Consider the following 19,193-nt stretch of genomic DNA (forward strand, 5'->3'; position numbering starts at 1 on the left):
CCTAATGAGACATAAGTCTGAATCATTTGAAAAGTTCAAAGAGTTTAGACAAAAAGTCGAGAAACAGTTAGGGAGAGAAATTTAAGGCCCTTCGATCAGATCGAGGTGGCGAGTATCTCTCTGACGAATTCAGGAACTACTTAAAAGCCAATGGGATAGTGTCACAATTAGCTCCTCCTGCTACACCTCAACTCAACGATGTTTCAGAGATGAGAAATAGGACATTGTTAGACATGGTCCGATCACTTCTCGTACGCTCACAATTACCCACATCCTTTTGGGAATACGCATTAGAGACTGCTATCTACGTGCTGAATCGAGTTTCAACCAAATCAGTTCCGAAAACTCCATATGAACTTTGGACCGGAAGGAAGCCAAGTGTAAGACACTTGAAGATTTGGAGTGGTGATTACTTCTCTGCTTGGATGGACTGATAGAGTGGGAATCTCTCTTTCCAACCCAAAGCATTTTTTTTATCTCTAAATATTTAATCATACAATTAAAAAAAAAATCAACAGGAAGGGAGACTAATAGTCAAGTAATAATTACACAGAATATACACAGTTTTTTATATTGTCAACAAATCATTCCTTGAACCTCCTACACTCGTGGTCACATAGGTTCTTCCCTTCAAAAGCAAATAAAATGCCGGTTGCAACCAACAAGGCCACCATTTATGATCCCTAGTTCCGACAAAGTAGTTCTGCATAACAGGGTTCCAGAACATCAAATCAAGCTTGCCATGCATTTCTCTTTTGGCTAACCTCATAGCTAACAAAACCAAATTCTAATGCCACTATCCCATCTCTGTTAATAATACAAATAAAAACCAAATTAGGAAATGTTGGAGAACATTTAAAACAAACCCAAAACTCAAACATGGTAATGACAGAACCCAATGGCTAACCTTCACACAACAAGGATATATAATGTAATATTCACAAAAATGGCATGTGAAATAATACTCCATAAGTTTATTTCATTAACCAGAAAGAATCAAGTTCATCTATGTCAGCATACTCGCTTCTCTTTAGCCAAGATACAAGCATCCAGTAAGGTCCAAAATATTGACAACACCTTGAAATCATAAGAATACTTAATGCTCTTAACATTAGAAACAAATTCTGATGCCATTATCCTGTCTCTGTTAATAATACAAATGAAAGCCAAATTAGGAAATGTTGCAGAACATTTGAAACAAACAAAAAATTCATACATGGTAATGACAGAACCCAATGGCTAACCTTCACACAACAAGGATATATAATGTAAAATTCACAAAAAGGGGTATGTGAAATAATACTCCATAAATTTATTTCATTAACGGAACTAATCAAGTTCATCTATGTCAGCATACTCGCTTCTCTTTAGCCAAGATACAAGCATCTAGTAAGGTCCAAAATATTGACAACACCTTGAAATCATAAGAATACTTAATGATCTTAACATTAGAAACAAATAAAAAATACCACAAGTAAAGGTTGTGTTAAATTTCTCAATGATCTTGCAGATCTCGTAGGATGTTGGAGATCTTAAAAAGATGCCCATATGGATTATGGACATCTAAGCCTCAACCTCAAACAAGCTTGCTGAAAAGGGCGTAAGCTAATGGACCCTGAGTTTAACTGATGGGCTTCTTGGTCTTGGACTCTTGGGCCTGCAGGTAAAGGCTTTTATGCCAGTGGATCCAACTTCGTTTTTAACTCTCCATTGAAGATAGAAAGAAGCTTCCCACAAAGAGCATGTGGCATTGTCACAAAATCTTAGTGGTTAGGGTGGTTAGGAATCTCATGAAGTAGATAAGAGAACCCCTCTTTTTTTTTTGGGTCAGCAACACAAAAAATTTCATTAAATATGTAAGAAACATGATTACAACAAGAAATTGTGAAAGGAACCAGCTATAGAAACTGTCCCAAATCAGTACTACATTTGAGCCCAAAACATGTGTTCTATGTACCCCTTGCTTGGGTAAGCTATCTGCCAAGCTATTAGCAGTCCTCACCCATTTCTGTTGAGTCATTTTCCATTAAGCCCCTTAATGAGATTCTTCTACAATCTAAATTGAAAATGATGTATTTTTCTCTAAAAAAGATAATATGGATTCTTTTCTAACACGAAAGCCATTTTATAGCCACATCGAAGGATGGCAAAGCCAACATAACTACAGTTTAGTCATATGAAATGAGAATATGGATTCTTCTCACAACAGAAATCAAACCATTTTATAGCCACATTGAAGGATGACATAACCGAAATAACAACAATTTGTCATCTGTACAATGACCCAGTCCACATCAGACATGTAAACCTACTACATATTGAGAAAAGGGAATCAAAAGCATATTCATTTTACGCCACAATTAGGAATGGCAACGGAAGAGGTTCAGGGTGGGGATCATATTCCCCATCCCAGATCCCTGCCGGGGTTAAAAGTTGTCCTCCATCCCCCTGATCTCCGATGGAGCCAGGTTGCCCGTGGGGACCTGAATCCCCGAATTTTTTAATTAACATTATTTTTTGATAAATAAATTTACTTCAAATAAAAGAAAATTTTAAGATATAAATAATATTTTAAATATATTTTGATATATATAATATGAATAATATCATATATAAATAAAATAGTAAATATTTAAAAGAATAGTATTTAATATATATATATATATAATTGGGGTCGGGGCAGAGCGAGGACTTCATTTCCCATCCCTGACCCCAACCCCGGTTGGGGATCCCTATTAATCCCCACCCCCATCCCCGACCCCATCAGGTTGGGGAAGTTAGGTACCTGGTGAGGATGGAGAAAATTGTCATCCCTAGCCACAATAGGGCCTCAGTAAATCATTAGGATACCACCTTCATGGTTTCTGAAAGCTCCACAAATTCTTGAACTCCCATTATTGTCAAGACTGCACCCATCAAAATTCAACTTGATATAGTCAGTTTTTTCTCATTAAAAAACAGATGGTAAGGGACCAGCCATGAACTCTTGCATTCTTTCTTTGTTGATGATGATGGTGATACCACAGATTGCCACCCTTTATGATGTTATTGTGATGCAATGAGATGAGAAAAAAGCTCTCTTCATCCACACACATTTGTAGAATATGCTGAGAAAATCCAATATACAGACCATTGTGACTCCCAAATAGAGATGAACTCGAATAGTGTCTCCTAAATCTATCTTCAACTAATAAAAATTAAAAAATACTCACCTATCTATTCTCTCATACTGTTCATAGATTGCAGTTCTTGCACATCTCTATGGGGTTTTTCCCCCTTTTCTCTGTGGGAAGAAGAATGAAGGATGAAATAGGCTATCAATCTCCTTTGAAGCTGGGCGCTGGTACAAAACATAGAAAACAAATGGTCCCAATATCAGAAACAAGCAGGAGTTCAGTAAACAAGATGTGCGTCAATGATGTTTCCCAAAGGAAATTGGATAATATTAAAGAAGCTTTGGGTTGCAAAATGGCCAATAAAGTACCTTGGCTTGCCTCTGGTTGGGGTTGGGATCTGATGCTTGAAAAATGTGAGAGAAGATTGGACTCCTAGAAGAGGAACCGTCTTTCGAAAGGGGGCAGACTCACTCTCATCAAAGCCTCTCTCTCTCTCTAGCCAGCCCATATTTTTCCTCTCTGTTTATATAGCACCAACTAAAGTGAGGAATCGTCTTGAGAAGCTTCATCATGACTTCCTTTGGAAGGTAGGGGATGAAAGAAGGGAATTTAGTCTTTTTTTTTATCAATAACAAGTAGCTTCATTGAACTTAAATTAAAAGGAGAATACATACAACCAGAGGGAGGTAAACTGTCTTAACTCCCCCACAAGCAAAGTAAAAATACAGTATTAGAAAAAAGCCCAAAACAAAGAATCCCTATTCACCCCTTGCCTGGCTAGCCCATCAGCAAAGGAATTAGCAGTTCTCTCTCTCTTTTTCTTTTTGAAGGATAAAAATAAAAATTCATTAGGAAAGGGAAAAAAGAATACAATAGGAAGGTGATCTTTTTCAATTAGTAATTCTCTTCACCCAACTGTATTTTATCTCAATATCCTTAGCCACTGCATTTGAACATTTTCCTTTCGTTGTTGTAGTTCCACATTCCAGGCTCATCTTCCTTTAACCATCTTACCACCACCTGCGAGTCACCTACAATTATCAGCCACTAATGTTCAAATCTCTTGCTCTTTGGATTCCCTCTAGAGCCACAGATATCTCAGCCCTGAGAGAATCAGCCTCTCCAATTGGGCTTGAGCAAGGTTCAAATTTCGATACAATACGCCTCATATCGAGCATATCATTGGCTTAACGATACGCCCCTACAGGGGTCATATTGGGGTGTCACTTGGTTCAGGGGGTAGACCAGCCTTAGAACGACCCCTCCAAACCAGTTTCAAAGAAAAAAAAAAGGTGGGCGAGCTTCGATACAGGCCAATATGCCACTACCGGTGTATCAGCCTGTATCGATATTTTAAACCTTGGGCTTGAGTATGCCCTTCCTCATTCCTGAAAACTCCCCCAATACTTGACTGTCCTAGATTCCCAATGCTACTGCCATCGAAATTCAGTTTTATGAAACCGATGGGGGAGAGATCCAAGGACTTGTGACCCTCTTAATCTGGGCAGAATTTTCTATCTCTTTCCAGCTTCTCAACAGATTATCCAAGGTAAAGTCTGTGAATAGGTCCAAGGATTTCAATCATTGTGCCACCCTTATATGGATCAACTCTATTAAGTTCTCAATACTTCTCTCCCGTTCTGAGAAAATTCTTGAATTTCTTTCTTCCCAAAGAATCCAGCATACAGCAGCCCTAATACACCTCCACATGATCCTAACTCTTTTCACTGACCAGCTGAAGAAAGATGGAGAAAACAGGCTTTGTACATTCATTGGGGGCTTCCAACTACACCCAAAAAGGGAGAAAGCCCATTCCCATACAGTTTTTGCATAAAGCCAAGACACTAAGAGGTGGTACCCAGTTTCCCCATCAGCTTTGCAAAGAGTGCACCTGTGCGGGGATAAACAAGTATTGGGTCTCTTTCTTTGAAGTAGATCACTTGTGTTGATTCTTTCTAGCAAAGTTACCCAACAAAAACTCCCAACCCGAGGAGGAATAGGCTTGCACCATATCTCTTTAACAGGGAAAGACGTACCAAGGGGAGCATATTGCTGAGCTACAGTTTTAAAAAAACAAGGAACAAAAGAATGATCCCGAGGGGGAGGGGTCTGCAAGAGCAACCTAGTTAATTGGGAGGTGGTCTGCAAACTGACTGTCTTGGTCACCTGTTAGAAAAGAATGTTGCTTTACTCAGAAAGGCTTATGGTGGTTTCACTTGAAGCAAGACAGCCTCTGGGCCATTCACCCTAATGGGTCTTTTTCTTGTGGTTCCTTTTTTAATTTCCTGTGCCAAACCTCCTCTCAACAAAGTTTCCCTTCCAAAGTCTAGTGTAGACCGGTTCCCCCCAAAGTTATGGCTTTGTGTTGGGAAGTGTGGCATGGTAAAGTAAGCACGATGGATAACCTACAAAAGAGAAGACCCTTCTTATGTATTTCTCCAAACTGGTGCACTCTTTGCAAATCTCATGGTGAGGACTGTTATCACTTATTTTTATCTTGTAGTGTCACTGCAGAGCTCTGGATTTGGCTTCTATCATTGTTTGGGTGTAGATGGGATATGCCAACAGAAGTAAGTACATTCTTTAACCCTTCTATATTCTATTGGCCCCATAAAAGAGGAAGGAAACTGTGGAGGCGTGCACGAGCAGCCTTGTTATGGACAGTTTGGGAAGAAAGGAATGCCAGGATCTTCCAAGAAAAGGGGAGAAGCAGTCAGACCTTGAAGGACTGCATTTTGTATAGGACAATGCATTGGTTAAAGCCTCTGGATTTGTTTGATCATTTCTCCTTTACTAACTGTTGGAGGGATTGGTTATCGATAGCAAGTTTTTCCTCCTCAAAGATAAAGGTAATGACAAGTTGGATCCCCCCTCCTCACGGTTCTTTGAAGCTGAATTTTGATGGAAGTAGCCAGGGCAACCCGGGTCCCTCGGGTTTGGGAGGTGTACTGAGGAACGAGGCTAGAGAGGCTGTCTTACTATACTCTGGCCCTTTAGGTGTTGGTAACTCTATTCAGACAGAGCTGTTAGCTGCAATACAATGAATAATTCTTGCAAAAAAAGAAATGGGTGTGGAGCAGCTTCTGGTTGAAGGGGACTCTAAGACAGTGGTGAACTGGTTAAAAAATCCGGAGAATGTCATGTGGGACTACAAGAATGAAATAAAGAAATTCAAATGGCTGACAAGGAATATGTCTGTAACAGTACAGTGGGTTGGGAGATCAGCTAATGCATTTGCTGATGTCTTGGCAAAACAAGGGACAAACAGGGAAACATTATTTTGGGTGCAACTGTAATTTGTGTCTTTTGTAACAATCATGCACTTTTTGATGTAGTTTTTGTGTTTTCTGCATGGAGAGGCAGCACCTCGCACCTCTCTAAGGAGATTTTCATGTAACGGATCCTTGAATTAGTGGAATGACTCTTTACTTATCAAAAAAAAAGACAGCCTCTGGGCCTCCATCATCAGAAGCAAATATGGAAGGAACAATAACAGGTGAGACAGCAACTCAGATCTGAATGGGTTCTTCTTTTCTAATCTGTGGAAAGGTATTATGCAAACTCTTTCTCTCTTTTGCCCTTTAATGATATTTGGCAGGTTTCTCAACCTCTATATGTTACCTACCCTAATCTCTAAAGCCTAGCCTTGGACAAGGGCATTCAGGTGTCTTCTGTTATCTCTAGAAGTATAGAGACAATCAAAGTCCATCCTTTAATTTCAACTTCCATAGAGCCCTTTCAGACATTTGATTCTCAAGAAGTCTCCTCCCTTCTCTCCTTGTCATTTGGGAGGATAGGAATTTTCTGTATAGTGTAAACACAATACCTATGTAATATGGGTGGTCCTTAGGCTGTTTTTGTTCTTTTTGTGCTTGTTTGTACATCCCCACTTTTTTTGCTTTTTGAATGAATATACATAATACCTCTTCTCAAAAAAATTTGATTCACGTAAAAAGCACATATGGGTTGAAAGTTTCCCAAAAGTGGCTTCTTCTTCTAGGAATCTCTAAAGCCATACACAAAGAAGAGCTTTATTCATTATGCTCATTCTTTCAGAAGACAATCCACCAAGAATCTTGGGTTAAGAAACCAATTTCTATTTACCCAAAGGATATTTATTTTATCTACACTGCCATTCCACAAGAACTCCCTTTGAATCTTTTCAAGCTTCATTGCAACAGAGAAGGTATCAAAGAGGAATAAGAAATAAACCAGAATACCTTCCATGGCACTTTTCATCAGGGTGGCTCAGCAACCAAATGATAAAAAATGAACTTTAACCTACCTAATGCCTATCCACAAACTCAATAATCAGATCCCAAGCTTGTTTAGGTAATTGCTTAATACCCATCAAGAAACCCAGATAAGAACTAAGAAATGCCAGGTCCTATCTCATTAGCTTTTCTAGGAAATAACAGGTTCCCCAAGTACCTCTCAGCTCTTGTAGATGTAAGACCAATTTTGGGGTTGTGCCCAATGGACCACATAACACAAAATTCAGCACATCTAGCCATGTGTTGGAGCTTGTGAAAGCAAAGGAATCAATGCATTGTTTTAAGGAAAAAATCACAAAGAGCTGGTTGTAATTGAGAAAGTTGAGCCCTCATCTATTTTTAACTGTCTATCTTGGTGGATTTTGGAATAAACTTTTCTCATTTTTAAATAGTTCAAGTGGTATAATTTTACATCTACTAAAGGGGATAAGAATCATCAGATGTACATCTTGTACATGAACCACAGAACAATCTTGTAAATTTGGTATAATTGGGTGCAGGCCCTTTCTGATATAGTAATACTATTAAGGAAGCTTATTCAAAGTTCAGTCATTTTATAACAAACTCATCAGATGAATGGCAGAAGCGTGCCTCCAAGAGTAAAAGCCTTTTATGATTGGTGGCATTGGAGAAGATACACCTTCGCATGTAAGGTTGATTTAAGAAGTCCATGTTTCTTATATGTAAGGCTTAAAGTCATATACAGGTAACTATTTTATATATCTAGACTTAAGTACTTCACTATAGTTTACCCAACTATGTGACCCTCCTGCTTCAACTGTATCCAGCAATCCTATTCAAAGAAAAGGAAAATATCCTGTAGAAAATTACCCCTTTTGCAACATTATCAGGTATACAGAAGAAAAGAAATTCAAATCTTTTTGAAAGGCCAATCACATCACTTGCACAGAATATAAAATAGACGTTACGTCATTCATTATGGACAATGCCATGGCCCACAAAACTTCGGCTTCATATGATTCAATCTGATTTTGGCTCCAAGTTGAAAGAGTTAATATATTGACACACAAGTGTAAAGGTTACTTTTTGGTGTGTAACTTTGTAGAGTTTTATAAATCAAGCTTCACCAGAGGCCTTCTTATCCCCTTCTTTTTTTTAATTATTTTACATACTTTATCTTAAAGAAATCAGGTTTATTACCAATCGAAAAAAAGTTATAGGAATTAAAATTCCCAATTTTGAAAATGCAGGACAAGTTTTGTTGTACAAGGCAGCAAAGTCCTTTTTTTGGGTTTTGATGACAAAAGGGAAAAAGAAAACTTGAACTACAATGTTGAAGCTTCAATCATAATGCTTGTGTATGAAATTTGCAATGACATTGAGAAAATGCTTACATGTTAACTCCAATGCAAGGAAATGAGGAGGGATGAGGCAAGGAACCAAAACTTAAAACCAAAAATGAGGAAAATTAGACGAATATACACAAAGGAAAAGAACATATAAACTAATAAATAAACTATTACATGAACAAAGAAAATAAGAGCATTAAGTACATAGAGAAAGCCATCACAATCTTAAATACCATTTAATAGACTATTAAAAAACTCTTAAGTGTTAAATGAAGATTTCTAGTAAACAAGTTTATAAAACTCTTGGATGCCTTGCCATACAGATGTGGGAAACCTATGTCAAATTCTTCTTTGTAGTGTTTTTTCACAGGTCCCAACATGCCTGCAGGGAAAAGGTATCAAAAAAGGGCATAAACTCATTGTATACTAGAATTCCTCCTGGTTCAATACCTCAGAACTAGTTTTTTTAATATTATGAAGCATAAATACAAGAAAATATACAAACATATAGAATTTAGATACAGAAGAAAGAAACTTATTGATCAAAACAAAAGATACAGCAGAATTTTACCAAATATAAAAGACCTTTCAGGAATGAACCTCAAGGCACAAGTAAACACAGGCAGGTGTGCAGGTTGCCATGCACTAAAAATCTCTGATACTCACAGAAAAGGCAGTTCATGGTTTCAAAAAGTGCTGGAAGGAGCAAAAGGTTTAGAACCAGGAAAAGAATGGAAGCACTGTCTTATAGAAGAAGGCAGAAAATATGTAGCAGAGAGGCAAAGAAACAAGAAGAGTCAATTCATTGGGGTGTATGAGTGTTATGGAGAAGGACTGCAACAATTCACTTGTTTTCCAGAAGGAAAGAAAGCCTCTGGTCGGTTACAACTAGCAGGAGCATTACAGATATATTCACAGTGCAAGCTAATGTCACCTAAAGAAACTGAGGAACCTGCAAAGAGGACAGTCGAAGATGAAGTTGGTTTTAACAAGGTCTGTCAAAACTCAAAGGTGCAAGTGGCTAAGGCTAGTGGTGAAGATGTGCAGTATACTCTCAGAGTAATGCAGCCGAAAGCTTGATTTCATGGTCCAGAAGATTTATGGCGAGGTAGATCGGTATTATCTGGGAAAAGGAAAATCAATGACTGGAACAGGTTGGTGGAAGATATTAAAGAGGATCTTAAAAATCTCAGGAGAACTGGAGCTTGTTCCTTTTGAAGACAACAAGGCTTTGCTCATCCCCTCAAATTACCCGGCGAAGTTCGTGACAACATCAGTGGATACAGAGCTAGGCTTGATCACAATACATCAATGGGCCTTTACCAGTAATGAAAAACTGGTAGAATGTACAAAGGGTGTTGATCTAAGAGTCTTGGGACTTCCATTCCATCTCTGGTCAGAGAACGTCTTTAGGATGATATCGAAGCTCTGTGGGAGAGAAATGACTTCGTTCGATGCCAATGACCTTCAAGCAGTTAGAACAAAACTGGTTGGAGCAAAGCCAGAGCTGATACCAAGAACGATAGAAGCTTTCTCTGATGGGGTTGCCTTCAAAGTGTTGATTGCCTCCTCTGTTGAAGCCCAGCTGTAGAAGGAAGGTGTTGCCGGCGGGGAAGCTGACTCTGTGAAAGAAGATGCAAGTGCATGTGGCATAATGCAAGAGGATGGGCAGAATGGTAAACTAGGCAACACAAAGAAGGAAAAGCCTAGGTCTGGAGTACAGAAAGAAGTAGCTCAGAAGGATGATTCTTTGGAAGGCTTATACCCACATAATGTTGATCAAGTGGTTCAATTTAAAGGTTATGCACAAGCGGTTGCTTGTACAGGTGGTCAACATTTAAAGCATAAAAAGGACAGAAAGATTTTGGAGGAAGGAAATCTTGTTGACAGGTCAAGCGGAGGAGAAAGGGTAGGCTTAAACCAAACCAATGCTGGGCTGATCCAACAAACCAGACTCATAATGGTTGAACCAGGGAGAGGCGAAGAATTGAAGTCATGTGAGCTGTTAAGTGAGCATGTGACTTCTAAAGGGCATGAAGGTGTTATAGACCATCATTTGGGTCTATCTTCTTCTAATTCGAAAACAAACAGTGCTGCACCAGTCGTTCCTTGCTCAGTTAGTTGGATTGTCCTAATCCTAGATATTCTAGGGAGAAATCAGTAAATACTGAAGGCGACGATGAAGGCTGGATAAACCTAGCAGATTCGGACAGCAAAGTTTCTGAAATTGGAAGTGTTCAAGGGTAAACAGGAAAAGAAGGGGAGGATTTGGAAGACTTAAACACTGAGATTCTCTTTGCTGAAACACGCAAGAAATCCACTGCCAATAACTCTATATCCTCCAACACAGATAGTGGTGACACCTTGAAGCCGAGAACACTAACAGAGGGTGAAGCCAATAATCAAGCAAGAAGAAGCCAAGCCCCCTACTTGCAACAAGGACAAGAGATACTTAAGGGTCTAAGCAATGATTGCCAAAGGTCGAATGGATGCACACTGGAAAGGGGTAAACAAAAGAGGTCTACAACTAATCAAGAAAATGTTAATGACATGGCAACTTCCTTAAGCCCAAAGACAGCCCAGGTGTTAGGCTCTGCTCACGTGTTGGACCAGGAAAAGATGGCAGACAACTTTTCACCCTCCCAGCCGAATCCAGGTACTGTGGCTCTTTCAGTTTTTGATATTAATATCTCTCCCTTGCCTGAAGCAGGTCCTCCAGCGTCCTCATCTGTTGACCCAAGAGCCCTTGTGTCAGAGACAGAAGGAGCTGGTAGGGCAGAGTGGAGATCAGAATTGAGAGGAAGTAGAGAGGAGAGATGGGAGAAGGATTTGGGAACTCATTTATGAGTTGCTTAAGAGTGAATTAGAAAAAGAACAAATTTTGTTAGGAGAGAATCAACAGGAAGAGAATAGAGTTATGGGTGATTTGTATGCTGAAACAAGGGGGGAGAGGGAGGAAGGAGCTCTTAACAAGGAAGAGGAAGACTCAATATCAGCTTTTGTGGGGAAACTAGGCTGTAAGGTTAAGGACCCTAATGAGCTGAAGGCATCTATGAGGAAACTTGAAGTTGGAAGGAAAATTAAAAGGAAAAAAAAAATTATCTGAGGTAGAGAGATTGAGGCTGGATATTGTAGGTGACAAGGAATTAAGTGGACGAGGGGAGAGAAGAAAAGGGCAGTAAAAGGGGAAAGAAAAGGGGTAAGTTTTTAAGTCTCAATGAAATTATAAGCTGGAATGCACAGGGGTTGGGGAGTGCAAGGAAGAGAGCAGTGAAAAAAAGAGTTGATCAAGAAAGAAAACCCTGGCATAGTTATGTTGCAAGAATCAAAGTCGGCTGAAATTGACAATAGATGGGCCAGAAGTTTGTGGAAGACGAGGGATAGATTGGGTTAGGATTCCTTTGTGGGGGGCTTCAGGAGGAATAGTACTCTCTAGAAATTAGAGGTGGTGGAAGGTGTGGAAGAGCTACTTGGAAAATATACTATGTCTATTAAGTTCCAACAGGTAGAGGATAGGTATGAATGGGTGCTAACCAATACCTATGGACCCAATGGATACAGAGAAAGAATTGATTTGTGGGTAGAACTTAGTGACATTAGAGGATTATGGGATGGACCATGGTGTATTGGTGGAGATTTCAATGTAGTTCGATTCACCAAGGAGACAAATAATCCGAGGCAAAGAATCACTACAAGTATGAGGAGATTTAACTTGTTCATTAACTCTTTTGAGCTCAAAGATCTGCCTCTTCTCCATCATAACTTCACTTGGTCTAATCTTCAAACCACCCCTTTTTGCTCAAGGCTTGATCGGTTTCTCTTTTCGGTGGATTGGGAGGAGCATTGGGGTAGGCTACCCTCTAGGACCTTACCTAGGGTTACCTCTGACCATTGGCCAATCTCCTTACGTCAAGAGGAGTTAGAGGCTTAGATCCTGCCCCTTTAAGATTTGAAAACATGTTGCTGAATCACCCAGTTTTCTATCAAAAAGTGAAGGAATGGGGGGAAGAAGAAAGGCCAGGGTGAGAAGGAATGTTTTTCCATAGTAAGCTTAAGGATTTAAAGTCTAAGATCAAAACTTGGAACTTAGAGCAGTTTGGAAGACTTTAAGCAAGGAAGCAAGAGATAGTGGATCAAATTGAAGGGTTGGGCTACAAAGAATCTCAAGGAACTCTATGGGAAAGAGATAGAGATATAAGGAAGGGTTTGAAGAGACAACTGGAAGACATTTTATTGAAAGAGGAGATTGACTGGAAGCAAAAATCAAGGGTGAAATGGCTTCAAGAGGGTGACAAGAATACAAAGTTCTCTCATGCTATGCCCAATGCTAGAAGAAGGAAAAACTTTATTTCCAAACCGGACTTAGGAGGTGAAGTTATTACTGCTCAGGGTGAGATAGCACGGGCCTTTGTGGATCAATTCAAATCAATTTACAGGAGGCCATTAGATGAAACTTTTTGGATTGAGGGTTTGGATTGGTCAACTTTATCGGGAGAGCAGAAAGTGTGGTTGGAAAGACCTTTTGAGGAGGAGATTAAGGCTATTTTGGTTTGAGGGAAAAAGTAGGGAAAGGAAGGGAAAGGCAGGGAAACCTATACAAGTTTTGTAAAGGTTTCCCTACCTTTTCCTTCATTTCCCTACTTTTTCTTTCAAACCAAACACAGCCTAAGAGAGTAGTGTTTTCCATGGACAGAGCTAAAGCTCCAGGGCTGGATGGGTTTACTATGGCATTCTACCAAGATTGTTGGGAAGTGCTAAAAGAAGATTTGTTGGAAGTGTTTAGGGAGTTCTTCGAAAGGGGCATAATAAACCCAGTGTTGAATTCAACTTTCATTGCCTTGATCCCTAAAAAAGTTGGAGCTAACCATCCCAAAGACTACAGAACTATCAGCCTAGTGAATAGATAGTATAAAATCCTAACAAAAGTCTTATCTTTAAGGATTCGGGAGCTCCTCCCCTCTTTGATGACTTCCAACCAAGAAGACTTTGTACAGAAGAGGGAAATCAAGGATCAAATCCTAATCAATAATGAATGTGTTGAGGATATGAGGAGATCCAGGAAGAAAGGCATAATCTGCAAGTTGGACTTAGAGAAAGCATATGACTTAGTTGACTGGACTTTTCTGATTGAGGTTATGAGGCATTGTGGGTTTGGGGAGAGATGGTGTAATCGGATTTGGGGGTGTCTGAAAACTTGCCAATATTCAGTATTAGTAAATGGCACAGTGGTATACTGTTTTCCAGCTGAGTGAGGACTAAGACAAGGACATCCTCTCTCCCCTTTTCTCTTCACACTGATAGTGGATGTTCTAAGCAGAATTCTCTTGAGGGCAGGCATGAGAGGGCTAGTGAGAGGCTGGGGAGTGGGAAGAGAAGTGGTACCGATTACCCATCTGCAATTTGTTGATGATACTCTCCTCTTCTGCGAAGGAGAAGATCTGGATTGAGTAAGGAATTTGAAATTCTTGGTGCAGCTTTTTCAAAGGTTGTCAAATTTAAGGGTAAATTTTGAAAAAACACTACTTAGTTGAGATAAACATGTAGGATTGGGAGATGGCAGAGTGTGCAAATATTTTAGGTTGCAGTATCATGTCTTGGCCTCTGACCTATTTGGGATTACCTCTTGGAGCAAATCCGAAAGAAGTAGGTTTTTGGAATCCAGTGCTAGAGAAGTTCTCTGGGAAGTTGGCTAGATGGAAAAGATGATATTTGTCTCTAGGTGGCAGAATTACTTTGATTAAATCAACACTAGCTAACTTACTTGTTTACTACCTATCAGTCTTTAAAATTCCAGTAAGGGTGAGCAAGAAGTTGGAGGTGATAAAAAGGGACCTCTTGTGGGAGCCAAGGGAGGAAAAGAGAAATCATAGAATAAGTTGGGAAATAGTGTGCAGGGATTAAGAATGTGGGGAGTTGTGGACAGGAAATGTACAAAAAAGGAACATGGCACTGTTAGGGAAGTGGCTTTGGAGATTGCTTCAAGATAGGGACAAATTATGGACAAATGTGATAGTGAGTATTCATTGGCTCTTGGACAATGGATGGGATGCTGGTGTGCTGTAGGACAAACCAAACCTCACCTTGGAAGGCCATTAGTGCAATTTTACCTCTCTTCCTGAAGGGATGGGATGAGAGATTCATCATATGGATGGCCGAACCCTGCAGGAAGGTTGGGCGAAATTTCAAAAATTTCTCTCTCTCCCATGTGGGAATCACATTCCCTATTTTAAAAAACTGCATTTTCAATGATCAATCTTGAACCCAAACCAGACCAGATCTGAAACCAAAAGGGAGTGGAGGCTTATACCTGATACGAATTAGTAATAACCTCCAATGAAGGTGTTCACACCCAAGGATGGATCCAAAAACTGCTTCCACTAAAGATGACACGGTACAGGATGAAGCAGAATCACAAGGATGGTTCTTCAGGCAAGAACCGAATTCTTCAGCAAGAATTTGATGAAGGGCTAGTGAGCACGACTTCAGATTACCTTTTCTACCAAAAAGTAATATCAAGAACTCTTCTTGATCGCTCCCACAGGTGGAGATCAAACTGGTATGGCGGCAAGAGCAGGAGAGAAGGAGACAGTGCAGTCAAACTATGTTGTCTCTCTCTGGAAATCAGCAGTGACTCAGATGATTTCTGTTGTGTGTTCTGAGGGTTCGCCCTGCTATACTATTTATAGCCTTAAAGAAAGGTTCTCCTAACCCCATTAGGAGTTTGCTAATCCAAATCTTGTATTCGGATCTAGACTCTCTTTAAAAGATAAGGATAATCCCTTATCTTATTTACAAATAAAGATCAGCCCTCCAAATCTAATTAGAAGTTTCCTGATCCAAACCTTTATTTGGATCTGGACTCTTTGAACGGATAGGGATAATCCCTTATCCTATCTGTTGATATAAATCCCAAAACCGTCCTCTTTTAATTTATCTCAATAAGCCAATTCGAATTGGGCTTTAGGCCCATTAAGTCCATCTGCTCACTTAGCCTCCTAACTGCTACCCAGTTGGTTATCCTTGTATGGCATGGGACCCAAACATCGATCTACACATCAGCCACATGGGTTCATTCTAGGCTCTGTTACAAGGCATAGCCGAATTCACTGTAGGAGACATTGAACCCCTAAGTCCATCACCATAGGCTCTTAATGGGCCCAACATTTACACTAAATGGTCCCTGAGTCAAGCCACCTTATAAAAGCCCAAGGACTGTGGGCATATGCAAGATTAGCCCATCAGGTATTACCCTCAATGGTCTTATCCTTAACCTCTCAGCCCATAATGATCGAACACCACCCGACAAGAGAGGACCTCTCCCTCGGCTGCAAGGTACAGTGCTGCACTCTCTGCTCACATGGATCCCGGGAATTAAAACATTTTGCAAACATTTTGAAACCATGATGTATATATGTATATCTCTATATAAATATATTTTGCAAAACAAATTTCAACGGTTAAAATCAATTGCCGATAGTTTTGGTTTCCATGAGAGATAGTGCATCCCTGGCCATTCACTTTGTCCGACAAAGGGGCTGATCCTGTCACTATGATCACCCACTCAGATGAATTCTCGGATTGTCCCAACATACCCAGGTTTTGACCCCCTCTAAGGATCTCACTAATTGGCATATCAAAGACGACCCAATCCAACACCTAGTGTAATATCATGATCGAGTCTAGGGGTCAAGTGTAACATTCCAGTTTTGCCCATCTATCTCCAAGGTCTAGGGCAATACTAGAGTTCTGGTCCAGTTCAGGGTTTCAAGAAAACCCACACTACATGTACCTCAGGTCTCACCCTGGTAGCTGAGACAAGCCACCCCAACCAACTTGGCGGCACATCAGTGTCAGTCTTAGCAAGATAAATCTCCCCAAATCTATCCAACGACTGTGAAGATTCTAAACTAGCACAAGTCTCATATGTGTCCAATTTAAGGGTATTACATAGAAACATACCATAATAACATGAATCAAAATTGTACTTTATTCATTAAATGTCATAATGTACATCATTCTGATTGGAGCTAAGGGCATACACTGTCTAAACAGCTCCCACTTGCACTTAGGTCCAATCTAGTATAAGTCGAAGTCCCAGACTTTCCACGTGTTTCACAAACACTTTCTATGTCAATGGCTTAGTCAATGGGTCTGCCACATTCTCCGCTGATGCTACCTTTTTAACACCAATCTTCCGTAGATCCAGTGTTGTCACACAACAGTGGAATGGGTGATGTGCTGAATTCCAAATTCTAGAATGAACACCTTCATTCATTAGGCAGCCTCACTTACGGCAATGTGTTCGGCTTGGGTTGTGGATTGTTATTCTTACTACTTAGGACCCCTGTTTACTGCTCTTCCAACTAACAGCACACGATCCTATCGTGTAGATATAACCAGATGCAGACTTTCTATCATCTGGATCTGACTGGAAACCGACATCAGTATACCCCTGGATCTGTAGTGAACTACCATCAAATACTAGACAAAAACTCTTTTGTCCTTCGAAGGTATTTTTGTATGTTTTTCACAGTGGTCCAATGCTCCTGCCCTGGGTTGGATTGGTATCTGCTTACCACACTCACTGCCTGAGAGATGTCAGGACAAGTGCACAGCATGGCATACATGATGCTTCCTATGGCTGAGACATAATAAACGTCCTTCATGCCCTCAATCTCTTCGGAAGTCTTGGGAGACATACCCTTGGAAAGAGTGACTCCATGCCTGAAAGGAACATTTCCTTTCTTGGAATTCTCCATGTTGTATCTCTTGACTATTTTGTCAATGTAAGCAAATTGGGATAATTCTATTATCCTCTTCGATCTATCTCTATAGAGTCGAAGACCCAATATGTAGTCATGGAGAATTGTTGTGAAAGCCATACTTTCACCGCAATCAACATTCCTACATCATTCGCAATGATGTGAATGTCATCTACATACAGAACCAGAAACGTAGCCTTATCCCCACTGGATTTCCTGTAAACACAGAGCTCATTCGGATTTTGCTCAAAGTCAAACTTTTTGACGGTAGAGTCAAACCGGATGTTCCAACTCCTAGAAGCTTGCTTAAGTCCATATATAGATCGGTTTAGTTTACATACCATGTGTTGCTGACCCGCAGCTATGAAACATTGTGGTTGCTGCATATAGATATCTTCACTAAGATCTCCATTCAGGAATGCAATTTTGACATCCATTTGCCAAATCTCGTAATCATGGTACACTACTACAGCTAGCAGGATCCTAATGGATTTAAGCATGGCCACCGACGAAAAGGTTTCCTCATAATCGATTCATTCTTTCCGAGTGTACCCTTTCGCCACAAGACGAGCCATGTAGCTCTCAACCTTACCATCGGAGCCCTTCTTCCTCTTATAGATCCATTTGCAACCAATTGCTTTTACCCCAGGGAGCGGATCTACCACGGTCCAGACTCCATTGGTCTCCATTGAGTCCATCTCAGCTCTCATGGCATCTACCCACTTCAAGGAATCTATGTACAATATAGCTTCCGTATAAGTCACGGGATCCTCCTAACTAGTCGTAGCTTCCACCAAGTAACTTTCTTGGTCATAGCCGAAACGAACTAGAGGCCTAGAAACTTGGGTAGATCTCTTAGGTTGGTCATTAACTGGAGCTTGTGGGACATCTCCCACTACCCTTGAGCTCTCCTCATCAAGAACAACTTCTTGACGATGATTGTTCAAGATGTAATCATCTTCCAAGAAATGGGCATTTCGACTACAGAACACCTTCTATTCTCCTGGGTCATAGAATAAATAACCCATAGAGCCTTTGGGATAGCCTATGAATAGGCAACGGCTGGTCTTGGATTCCAATTTGTCTGCACTCGTTCTTTTAACATGTGTCGGACAACCCCAAATCTTCAAGTATCTTACACTTGGTTTCTTACCGATCCAAAGCTCATAAGGAGTCTTCGGAACTGATTTGGTTGGAACCCGGTTCAGCACGTATATCGCAGTCTCTAATGCGTAAACCCAAAAGGACGTAGGTTACTTTGAGTGTACGAGAAGTGATCGGACCATATCCAATAAAGTCTGGTTCCTCCTTTCTAACACACCATTTAGTTGTGGTGTAACAGGAGGAGCTAGTTGTGATAATATCTCATCGACTTTTAAGTAGTCCCTGAATTCGTCAGAGAGATACTTGCCACCGAGATATGATTGAAGGGTCTTAATTTCTCTCCTAACTGTTTATCGACATTTTGTCTTAATTCTTTGAACTTTTCAAAAGATTCAGACTTATGTCTCATTAGGTACACGTAACCATACCGTGAGTAATCATCGGTAAATGTTATGAAGTAAATGTGCTGGTTATGTGTCATAACATTCATGGGACCACATACATCAATATGTATAAGGTCAAGTGTGTCTATCGATCTTTCGGACTTACCGTTAAATGGTTGTTTCATCATCTTACCCTAAAGGCAAGGTTCACAGGTTGGAAGATCTTCTAGAGTTAGAAAATCCA

At 40.1% G+C, this 19,193-nt stretch overlaps 1 protein-coding gene across 10 annotated transcripts in view; it reads right to left on the minus strand.

Moving 5' to 3' along the window:
* Nucleotides 1-530: 530 nt before the first annotated feature.
* Nucleotides 531-19,193, minus strand: part of MUG7 (MuDR family transposase) — a 28,517-nt gene continuing 9,854 nt past the window's right edge. For 2 of the 10 annotated variants that reach the window (XR_016094892.1, XR_016094894.1), the window contains exons 4-5: nucleotides 908-1,144; nucleotides 531-807 (exon numbers count right to left, since the gene is read on the minus strand). The gene's annotated coding sequence lies outside the window, so the exon portion shown is untranslated. Of the gene's footprint in view, nucleotides 808-907; nucleotides 1,145-2,756; nucleotides 3,695-8,830; nucleotides 9,083-19,193 lie in introns of those variants that run through there. The other 8 variants (XM_088941223.1, XM_088941228.1, XM_088941222.1 and 5 more) reach the window with 5 other exon arrangements.

Source organism: Nelumbo lutea, chromosome 4 (assembly GCF_056320005.1).
Source record: "Nelumbo lutea isolate HS-2025 chromosome 4, American lotus-T2T, whole genome shotgun sequence".
Taxonomy (NCBI): Eukaryota; Viridiplantae; Streptophyta; class Magnoliopsida; order Proteales; family Nelumbonaceae; genus Nelumbo; species Nelumbo lutea.